At 40.4% G+C, this 10,866-nt stretch overlaps 1 long non-coding RNA gene across 1 annotated transcript; it reads left to right on the forward strand.

Moving 5' to 3' along the window:
- The first annotated feature begins 4,731 nt into the window (after positions 1-4,731).
- Positions 4,732-9,631, forward strand: LOC134173585 (uncharacterized). Its single transcript, XR_009968305.1, has 5 exons — positions 4,732-5,004; positions 5,215-5,343; positions 5,693-5,963; positions 6,500-6,728; positions 9,542-9,631. It is a non-coding gene; the product is annotated as an uncharacterized LOC134173585 (long non-coding RNA).
- The last annotated feature ends 1,235 nt before the right edge of the window (positions 9,632-10,866 follow it).

Genomic DNA, 10,866 nt, shown 5'->3' on the forward strand with positions numbered 1-10,866 from the left:
CACCTATTCCCTACACTGATAAAATAAAACCTGCATTCTGCAAAAGCTGAAATAAGTTAAATGAAGATGCTTTTAACAAGGTTATTACTTAAGCAGTGACAGGTTTACAGATTTTAGCACCATTGGGTTTTCACAGGAGCTATAGCAAGTGCTAAAATAACACACACCTTCAGGTTCATTAAATTCACCAGTGTGATGAAATAACTGATATTTTTCTATATTACTATAGTGCCTCAAAGAACTGACTATAAATAAGATACACTAATAACAACTGTTTGCAGTGCTAAAACAATAAAATAATTCTTTCAGGCTAATATACAAAGGAAGAAATAAGCGTAAGGCAGACTGTTAACATAGTTGTATCTGGTGGCTTTTATTCTACTGGTATCATGGCTTCAATCATTTACTCATCTGAGAAATGCCCTATAAAATGTTTTGTCACTCAATGTGTCAGAAAGAAACTTGTTTAAAGGCTACATGAAGAGGGGACTCCCACACCAAAATACTTTTAATCTGATGTTTACTGAAGCATTTCTGAAGACTATCTTATGCGAAAAACTGATTTTTAAAAAGGAGTGTTTCAGATGATAGTAAATCTCACATTATACTCTGTTTTGGAAAGAACTAATGCTGGAAAAAACAGATTTCTAATAAATCAGTGGAGTATGGCCTTTGGAGACCTGGGAGACATATGGACAGTAAAAGAGTATCTCAGGTTGTTCTGTGAATGATTCCATCTGGATGAGGGCTCGGTGTTATTCGCAGCCTCCTTCTCTCCTAAAACACCTTCAATCTTACCCGGAGCCCCTATCTCAAATGTCAGACCACCTGGGATCCGCAGCTGTCGGGCTGAAAGAAGAGCTGCTGGGGCGGCCCCGCGCCATGAGCCGCCAGCAGCCCCAGCCCTGCTGCCATTGGGTGAAAATCAAGGGAGTCTGCACTTGCATGCAGCTTGGTCTGCAGGGTTTGCACCCAGTGGGGTACTTAATGCTTCATTCCCATTTATGTAAATACATGTATAATTAATATATATTTAATATAAATATATAGGAGAGAGTGTGTGTTTGTGTGTGTGTGTGTATACGCACACATGTCTGGACAAACCTATCAGTGTGTACCTAAAAGAGCTGGAATAACTATTTCCAATGCCTAGTTTCAGTGTTCACAGGGGGACTTGGGGCTCCCCATGCTGGTATAGGGGAAAAGCAGGAGTCACTCCACTGCAGTCAGAGGGTGCAAAGCCCATGCAAATGTAGAAAATCAACCCCAGGATACCGCAGGCCTGCTTAAATTTCGCAACACTGGGTGATTTGCAATTTTGTTTTATAGTAGAAGTATACTGTATTTCAGCTATTTCTGTAGTACTAAAGCATGTTTAAACTGAATGAAGATTTCATTTTAGGTGTTGTAAGCAAGGTTTGGGTGACAGTAATTTTGCTGCAAAGTGTGAAATCCAGCCACAGGGTTTGATCTTTCCCACCGCAAACCTGGCGCATTGTGTTGGGAGTCTAGGAGCACAAGGTAGAGAAGCACTAAAGTTGCCAACTTCTCAATACCTTGTGCGACAGGCTTTTGGAGAATAGTCCCCATCCAGCCATATTTCCTAGCCTTCTAATTGTGCATGCACAGGAGGCGTGTTAAGCCTCTGTCAGCTGCCATATGATCTCTCCACAGCACCCAGTACCCAGTACCTAAAATCAGGAGAAAATCTCCCATTTAAGTCCAGCTTGTGGATTTTCTAACAGTGATTTCATCTTTTCTTGCTGGCTCACGACAACCTGATTTCATGAAAAAAAAACAAACCCAAACCCACAACAAAACCAACAATCAAAAAAAATACCTGTAAGCTACTAGTTTTGTTCACACTATAGGGATGAGTGTGCAGCCCACCATGCTCCGGAGGCAATATTAAGTGAACAAATAGCAATCTTCAATACCTCAAGGGGGCCTACAAGAAATCTGGAGAGGGACTTTTTAAAAGGGTGGTAGGGCTGGGGGAATGCCTTTAAACTGAAAGAAGGTAGATTTAGATATTAGTATGAAGTTCTTCATTATGAGGGTGCTGAGGCACTGACACAGGTTGCCCAGAGAAGCTGTGGCTGCCCCATCCCTGGCAGTGTTCAAGGCTAGGTTGGATGGGGCTTTGAGCAACCTGGTCTGTGGAAGGTGTCCCTGCCCGTGGCACGGGGATTGGAAGTGGATGGTCTGTAAGGTCCCTTCCAATCCAAACCATTCTATGATTCTAGTATGAGTCTATAACTTCTGGGTGCATGTCTCAGACGAGTGGGATGTGTATGGTGCATTGCACCTGGGAAAAAAACTTTATTTTTTCACATACCTTATAACCCCCTTGTAACATCTCTCTGAGAAGATCCATATGACTACTGTATTGGTTAATAAACAGTGTCACAGTGATATTAAATTAATTGTTTCTCCTTAGGCACATAATAGCTGTGACTGGCCTGTGAATTAAATACGTTTTAGAAGTTCTTTATCTTAGGAGTTCCCCTCACCTTGATTTTACACAGCCCACACTTAGCAATATTGAGGAAAATGTTGGAGTTATTAATTTATTTAGATTTTTTTGTAAATGGTGGAAAACTTTGGAATTGAGTTGGTTTTGAGTGGCTGCTGCTTGTTAATAATTCATGCTTCATGTGAAAAGAAAATTGATCAGAAGCATCCTGGAGAGACCAATCCATGCCATTTCTGTGATCAGCTGAGACACAGACTAAATATGAGGCATGAACTGAAAGATATTGCTGAGAAAAACAGACCTATCACAAGCCAAGTGGTGTGGCTGGCAAGGGATGTCAAAGGGAAGAGCATTGTGCTATCCTTTGAAGCTCAGTCATGGAGACAACGAGGTAGGAAAAGATCCTGCAGCAAAATGTGGTCAAACATTCTCACAAGGAGAACGAGAGCAGCTTCTTTTCCTGAAGGCAGCACTCCAGATCAAACAGTCCTTTGTGGAAATGTTCAAAAAAATCCCCAACACCTCATCCTGGGATGAGAATGAGCTCCAGCACCTGGGGCTGGATGGACAGTCAAAGGGGGAACACTGGGGGACATCTGTAGATGCTGAGGCTGAGGTTGTGCTGGAGCAGATGAGATGGACCTGTTCTGTAAAATGTAAGAGTTTATATTTTCTGATAAAAAAAGAAGTTCAGATATTATTGTCAAATGGAATTTGGGAAGTGTTTGCTGAGCTTTAATCTTACCCTGGATCCACTAACTCTTCCTTTGTTTCTCTATGCTGTTCTTCCATTTAAAGTAACTTCTGTTAAATCAGAAATCACACATATCCGACCCAGAATTTCACAGTCTCTAAGGAAATGTTCTGAAGGGAGGTTTTCTGGAGCCTAAGCCTTCACTCAGCTTTTCAGCTGTGAATGGGTTCTCCTTTCCATGTGCTCCCTACAGAAGGAGCCTGGGCGAAGGATGAAGGACTGGTGTGAAGGAGGGTGCACAGAGCTTGTGACAGGTACCTGCTATTTGTGGAAGAGTTTCTGTTTAGAGGCATGTGCTCAGCTTGGATAGGTAAGCCATCGTGTACTGTTAGAATTTTTTTTCTCAGTCTTTCTTTACTTGTTTTAATTGCTACATAAATTAATCTTAGATGTACTTCTTGTCTGTGTAAGTATGAGCTATATAGATATATGCATGTACATATTTATGTGTAGTTATCAGTCTCAGTATCCTACTTGTTAAGGTAATTGTGTCATCTAAATTCTGTCATACTTGGTTCAGGACAGATTCATTAACTGTTCCTATTACCTTGGCATCTGAGCACCTATTTCATTGAGGTAAATCCAGAATAAATCCACTAATTTCCCATGTTCTTTCACCATTATTGCTTGGAAATAATGAGAGATGCTTATACTCGAAGAAAAATGAGACATCTGACACTGAAAATTACAGTTAATTTTTATGGTATATAGAGGTAAAATAATTGAATTAGTATGGTTATACAAAGTATTTTCTGTATCTTGGAATAATAACTGATGATGACCATATTCCATGAATATTGCTATTATAATCTCTTGCATGTTACATATATATATATACACACACACACATATTTTATATGTATATATCCTTCCAGCATATCAGTCTATCTGTGGGAGGACCTTGCTAGTAGCAATATCATGCTGCATTTTGCTCTCCTTCACAGCCAGGTAGAGTGGGAGGAGAGCAAGGATCTATGGATACTCTGACTAACAATCTCGCCATCTACTTATTTATGCATTCAAATTAACAAAAGGAAAATAAAAATTGTAATAATGTTTCCCTATATGTAGCTGAATATCATGAGATGTTTGACAGCGTTTGTGATGGGTGTAAGGGAGTTGCCATTTTGTTACCTAAGCAAACGGACTATGTTGTATATAGTTTGTCTTCTTCTTAATATTACCCAGTTTATACAACCTAGTTTTTCTTACCCTGCCATTTGGCTGTTTGTAAATAATGAGCTATGATATCCAAAAATTAGGCCAAAAATGGATTTTAAATTTCCTCGCCTCAAGAGAGAAGTCCACTGGCACCCTGAATCAACTAGGGTAGTCTTCATCTGTGGAAAGCACTTTTCCTCTGCCCATGTTCTGGATTCAGTCCAGAGACCAATTTTCTTCTGCACTGAGCTGGGGCATATCTTTAAGGGCACATGAGCCCTGAGCAAACCACTGTGCCATCAGGGAGAATCCCATGGTGACACGTTGTTCTCCAAAAACTACTGCTCTTGTCCATAATAGACAACAGCCTGGTGCAAAACCAAGCTGTTTACATCCTAGAAGCACTATATACTAACCATGAAAAATTGTTTTACTCTTAACCCACCTGAGTGAAATGCTGATTTGAGTTACTTCACCCCATGTCTATGTCTCTGTCCCTGAGATGGCAAGCCATGAGAAGCATACACAACCTGGGTGCAAGTAACTTGTCAGAGCAATAAACTGCCACCACAGTTTGTCAGTCCTTGGCCAGTCTGTTGAGAAGCTAGACAAGGTGCCAAGTTTAAAGCTGTTTGTAATGATTTTCCACTTTGTTGCTGAAAACTGAAGTAGGAGTGGGAACATGCCTGCTTTGGCCAACCAGTAATCAGTGCTTGAAGGCTATAAGCACCAAAGTACTTTTTGGCCACTGCTGATTCATTTTCTGTAAATTTAACAGGGGGTTTATTATTCTTTTTTTCTCTCTTTTTTTTTTTCCTTGCAGATGCAGCACTTTCTGCAGCTTCTGCGAAGTGCCACATCCACAGGCTGGTTTAGCAAAGGCCACTGCTCTGCGTCACTCTCCCATTGAGCCCACATGAAAGGCAGGAGTCTGGGCAGAAGCAGAGACAAGGTTTGTAAAGTATTGCTCCTTTACAACATCAGGGTGATAGGGCTGCTGGCATTTTCAGACACCTTTGAATCATGCATCATTGAATCCTGGAAAAGCATGCAGAAATATTCTCCATTCCCCAGTTTGAATTATTTCCATGAAGGTTTGTCCTATCTCCGTACACCTGATGTGCAAATATCCATCAGGAAGGGAACCCCTGTCCCTGGTTGAGAGTCTGGCAGTCTCTGCAGTGGTTTTACACAGGTTATCTAAAGGGGACAAAGTTTCACAGGCGAGGATTCATGTCAGGATGAATTCCTGGGTGAGAAGAACTGTGCTTTCTGTTACGTTACTCTGCCTCGTATTTCAGCTGGGAGCTTTCGCACATCTCATAAGCTGCTTCGAGCCTGTGCCTTTGCAAAGTGGAAAAAGGAATTGAAGAATGAAAAAATAAATATTAAAGCACGTAAGAATTAAATATCACCTATTCAAATAGCAATTATGCCGTTGAAAACAAGATCACCACACCTGTACAAGAAAAGACAACCAAGCCCACAACATCTGTTTGGATCCACCTGCCAAGCACCTGTTTTGCTGTTTCAATGCCATTTGATTGCTGGAGATGTAGAGGCTCTTGTGAGGTAATGAGTGATTTTACATTATGCATGATTGAAAACAGGTGTTCTAATGCTCTACAATTCTATGCATGAATAATTCAGTTTGTTTAGAGCAAGATCTTTAAAAGAAGTATGGTCTTTATTTTTTTTTTATAAATATTAAGGTTATTCTCTGCAGTGTATGGTGGCTGGTCTTTTCAGCAAGCTCACTGATGACCATTTTTGTATAATTTTATGGGTAGGAAATAACACTGTGAAAGGTAAAAAAAAAAAATAATTATACCTAAAGCACATAAGCAATGAAATTGAAAGGTTTCTTTAGCAAGGAGGGGAAAAAAAAACCTGTCACTGTTTTAAGGGAGAAAGCCAGATGACTTTTGGCAAAGCCTGCTTCTCAACACTAACAAAACAGCCCAAGAGCTTAATTATATAGAGGGGTGAATGTGCCTCAGGGATAAGTAAAAGCCAGTCTATCTCTTGGTCCGAATTCCAGCTGAATCTGAATATGTTTAAGAATTTGGGTTGCTTTTTTCTCTCATTTTCCTCATGGTTATGAAAAGGTTTCTTGCGCAGTTGTATGCTTTGTGCTGGTTGAAGATGGCTACAGACTCAGGTCCTTATCTGAAGGGCAGTTTTCCACCTTGAGAACTGTAGTATAAAACAGCCCATGCTCCTCACCATGGAGAATTCAGTGGCTGCTTGGGATCATCTCCCAAAGATGAGAAAGTTGTGGTAGTCCAAACTGAGAGAAGCAGATGAGCTTGTAGCATTCCCTCTGTTTCTTCCAAGGTAAGCAACACAGCTATACTGCCTCATGGTTTCTGACAGGATTGTTTTGAGACAGGGTGAGACAAGCCTTCAGCCTAAGTTTTTCTTACCATAGCTTATGTCTGTTCACTCCTTGCTCCCTCAGCTAGAGCTGTAATTTAGTTTAGGAATAAGGTTTGTAGTGTCAGTTGTGGTGTTAGGTTTTGTTATGGGAATCTTCTGCTAGGAGCAGCACTGAGATCTCCTATGAATTTCCCAGGGAAGGTCTGTCATGTTTGCCAGTTTCCTAGCTTCCATTGTAGCTGCTCCAGCATCTTTTGGGGTCCACAGTCAGTTTGAATTCTGTCTTGAAACAAAGTGCTTAGGTGCCGCTAGAGGGTATTTTGTACCTGGAAGGACAGATTCTGCACCTCTCAGGATGGGCAAGGTTCAAAAGCAAACAAAGGGAATGCCAGCCCTGTCAAAATATTTTGACGAGCAATGTGAAACCTTGATGAGGGAAACAGAGTAGAGAAAATGAGAACAGAAGCTTTCAGATCTTCCAAATGGTCATGTCCTGACCACTCCTGTTGCTGAGACAATGAAGTGGGAAAAGAGTAAAAGAGAAGGGAATGAAATTACTCATTTGAAAGGAGGAATGAACAATGGAAAGAGGCTAAAAGCAATTATTAAAGTATGATACAGTGCCATGTACTAATTTAAAAAAATGTACCTGGGCTCTGGAACACCAGTATTTAGAGCTGCTGATACATAAAATCTGAACAGGTTTGGATCCAGTGACTGTAGAGTTTGGTTAAATAACTTCAATGTGTGATGTCAGGCAATAGAAGAAGGAAAATTCAAGAATCCAAAATATCCAGCTGTGATGCAGGACCTCACTCAAACTCTGTGGCCCACACTGTTTGGGAGATGTCAGGTCAGGATTCCTGCAGGACTAAAGCAAAGACTCTGTGACCAAAGCTGGCTAAGCATGCAGCCATTTAAAGGTTTTACTGACGTGGATAGTAACCTTTCAGTATTTTTTTATACAGTAAGTTACAGGAGACTGCAAATTAGTGTTTATGGTATCTTACCCATTCAGCAACTGACAAAGTATCTAAGGAAACCTGACCTGCTTCACAGACCATGAAAAAAATCTTCATGTAAAGTGAAAAAGATGAATTACAGTATTTTACAGAGAGGTAGGGGAATTTCTCTCAACTCAGATCTTGGGTTAATTCCCACAACAGGTGAAAGAATATTTCACCAGGCTTTACTGAAATAAAGTTCGGAAAATTTAATAGATGAAACCCTACACGCCAAGGGATAAACTCTACTCCCTTTAATGCATTGGAGCCAATGTCCATGTCATCAGTAACATGGGTAGTAATCAAAGTGAAGAAAATAAGGGAAGAGCTCTCTGAGGGAAGACAGACAGCAAGGACAAAATATTGTAAAATATCTGAAGTGTGGAGAAAAGGTGTTTTTTTTTGCTGAGATGATTAGAAAGAAGAATACATCCTGGTACTCTAAGTCTCTGTAATAAGGAGAGCATTTTGTTTTCACTGGGAATTGTTGTTCATAAGAAGAAAATAAATCAAATTTCATAATTATAGCATGCTGGATAGGAGAGAAAAAAATAAAAAGGATGATGTGGCATTTCTTGAAGATGCTGCTGCCTGGTTTCCTGAGGGGTTATCTGTCCTGGTGCAGATGTTGGAAAATCACTGTTTCCACTGAGCATCTGGGAGAAAGGCAACAAAAGCAGCATATTTCTGCTCCTTCCTGACTTCTTCCCTCTAGTTCATAACCCATAACAGCAACTGAAGGCTTCCTTCATGTTGGTAGAAGAATTTTCTATGGCTCTAAACCTCTCTTTTTTCTCTCCTTCCCCTCCCTCCCCCCCTCCTCCTCTGCCTTTTCCCAGTAACAGCTGTTTTATAAAACTCCTTATCTGACTGGTTTAAATTAATGTTAGGGATTACTTTCTGGTTTGTACTTTAGGTCAAGCACATGACTCTCCCAGAGACACATCTTCTTTTACCTCTGCAGAGGCTTCTCAGTAGCAGTGAGTGACAGAAGGTGTCAGGATCTCCTCTACCACTTTCCTATTTCCATTTCAGTTCTAAGTAATGAGAAGACACATGCAGCTAAATCCTGTAAGAAGAAAGTGTATTCCTTACTTATACTATGTGGGGTAATGATCTGTGGACCAGGTCAGGTGCCCGCAGAAGGAGAGGTTTGTGTTTCTACCTTCATTCTTTTGTGGCAAACCTTTGCTATATAGTGTCAGAAAAAAATAGAGTTTTCCAGAAAAAAAAAAAGCCCAAAGAAAATTTTCAGCATTTCACCTGTATGATCCAGATCTTTTAGGAGGTTTCCAGATGATGCACTGGAAAGATGAATGTTGAGCTCCCTGGTAGCTGTGTTGCATATGAAAACATTTAGTTTCTGAAATATTTCAAGGGACTCAGGTGCCAGCTGTTCCACAAATTGAAAGTAGGTATTTGCCTTTATATATATATACCTCCTGTGATTATTAGGTAACTATTTCTTGCCATCTTTACTCTCCCAACTTAGTTGTCTTTGGTTTCTTTTCAAGAATAAGACAGGATCTGGTGAACTTAAAAGAAATTTTCCATTGTCCACTGGGAGATCTAATTCCCTGGTATCTCTGTTGTTACAGTAGAGGGGACATAAGAAAGTACTTTGTCTAGGAACCAGTTTAGGTACCATTTCCTAACCAGTAGGGCACTCCTTCTTATTCACAGTTATAATCATGTTGAAACTGTCAAGTGTTGTTTCCACCTCTTTAATTTGTTCTCAAACGAAATCCTTTACTTCTTTCTATGCAGAGGCTGCTGTGGCCTGGATCTCATCTTGTCTTTTAGTAACATCTTCCAGATTTGTTTTAAACTGATTAGACACTGCTGAAGAATCAGCTTCTCTCCCCCGGACAGTACAAAGCCAAGTGTTGACAGAGCTGGCTCCTGGCCATCAGCTATGTGGTGACGCAGCACGGCATCTTTTGACAGGCCCGGTTTCCTTTGGGGCACTCTGAAACATTCACACACCCTGATGAATTAAAATAAAATAAATTACAGGGTGTCAGAAAGCTGCAATTAAAAAAGAAGTGTCGGCTTGACCAGAGCGTTGTTTTAATTAAAGGACTTTTCCTATACACTTGAGCAAAGAATCTCAAAGTTATTTCTGCCCTTCTAATGTGGCTGCATTTTCCCTCTGAATTTTGATTGTGAAAACCAGAAAATTATCCTTTTTATTTGGTTACTGAGAGGAATTATAGGGAATGAGCTCAGTGAATTCAAAATTCTCTTACTAAGAGTAGGAAATGATGGTTATTGTTGTCCTTCCATAACTAAATAGCTTCCAGTGCAGTTTAGACATAGAGACACTAGTTTCTGGTACCTACCTAAGCACAGGGATGCATCTATGTCACAAGGATCACATGTATTGCCACCACCTGGATCCTTTGCTGGATGGACATCATCCTCTCTTTAAGCATAAGGAAGAAATGCAGAGGGTCACAGTATCAAATACTATTTCTGAGGTTCATTTGTCCCTAAAGGTTAACAGAGGTCATCAACAAATATATTGAAATAAATTAAAGTTAGCTCTTGTATTCGAGTCTTCCCATCACAGTGTCCTAAGAGAGGTTCTGTGGTTTGACACGTAATTAATATGTTTATCTTAGCTTGCCTTTTTTTTTTTTCTCAACAACCGTCACCATAATAGGCAAATATAAACATTTCATCAAAGAGGCTATGTTCTATTTTGCTGCAACAATGTTACTTTCCCAGCTTTCACCAGTGACATGAAGTAAATGCCTGAAAAAAAAACCCTCCGAAATTTTCTCATCACTTTTGCTTGAAGCTGTGTTATGTTTACAGACTTGTGGAACATGTGCTCTCTTGCCTCCTTTGAGTGTCATGGGAACACAAACTGAGGTCTGATCCGGTAGCACTGCTCGGCTCTGCCTGGTGCTTCTCGGGGGTCCCATAATCCACCCACAAGGTTGTTTCAGTGCAGGGCGTAAAGTTACATGCTCTTTGCCAGCATCCAAGATCTCAAACACATGGACAATCAGGCTGGCTCAAGTATTAAAAGCTGACGGATTTTCAGACAAACATAGCTAATACTTTTGTTATTTGTTCATGTTAAA

This window comes from Pezoporus occidentalis, unplaced genomic scaffold (assembly GCF_034315485.1).
Source record: "Pezoporus occidentalis ecotype Australia unplaced genomic scaffold, CSIRO_AGI_Poc_V1 ctg54, whole genome shotgun sequence".
In the NCBI taxonomy this organism is placed as follows: domain Eukaryota; kingdom Metazoa; phylum Chordata; class Aves; order Psittaciformes; family Psittacidae; genus Pezoporus; species Pezoporus occidentalis.